Raw genomic sequence first — 502 nt, forward strand, 5'->3', positions numbered from 1 at the left:
ATAGCGCAGTGATGAGGATAACTGTAGTAGGCTAATGAGGGGCTCGGAATTCGCCATTCCCTGCGGGTGGAGGGGGTGGGGGAAGGAAGTGAAAGCGAATGCAGAATTATCACTAGAATTTAGCACTTTGCTGCTGCAGAAGGCTGTTAAATAGTTGCAGAAAGCTTCTTGTCTTGTGGACTCACGAGGAGCTTGTGTAGGAGGGGAAGTTAAGAGGGGGATGGACACTGTGCCCCAAGACCTCCCGGTGTTCTGTCTCCCTGGGGTGACCTGCATCCTTTACTTGTGAACATCAGCACAAGCAGCCCCCAACCCCAGGACACGGCTTCTACAAGTTTCATCGAGGAGCTTCGCAGGATTGAAATTGGACACTAGATGGCGCTGTTGGCCCGCTCGTCGTCGGTCAGCTCCACGACCCCCTCCCATCGCCTCCAGGACAGATCAGTTTTTAAACGTCTAGTATTACAAAGTTTTATATTTCTCTCCCTTAATGATTGATTTA

The sequence above is a fragment of the Octodon degus genome, unplaced genomic scaffold (genome assembly GCF_000260255.1).
Source record: "Octodon degus isolate 3935 unplaced genomic scaffold, OctDeg1.0 scaffold00016, whole genome shotgun sequence".
NCBI classification, from domain to species: domain Eukaryota; kingdom Metazoa; phylum Chordata; class Mammalia; order Rodentia; family Octodontidae; genus Octodon; species Octodon degus.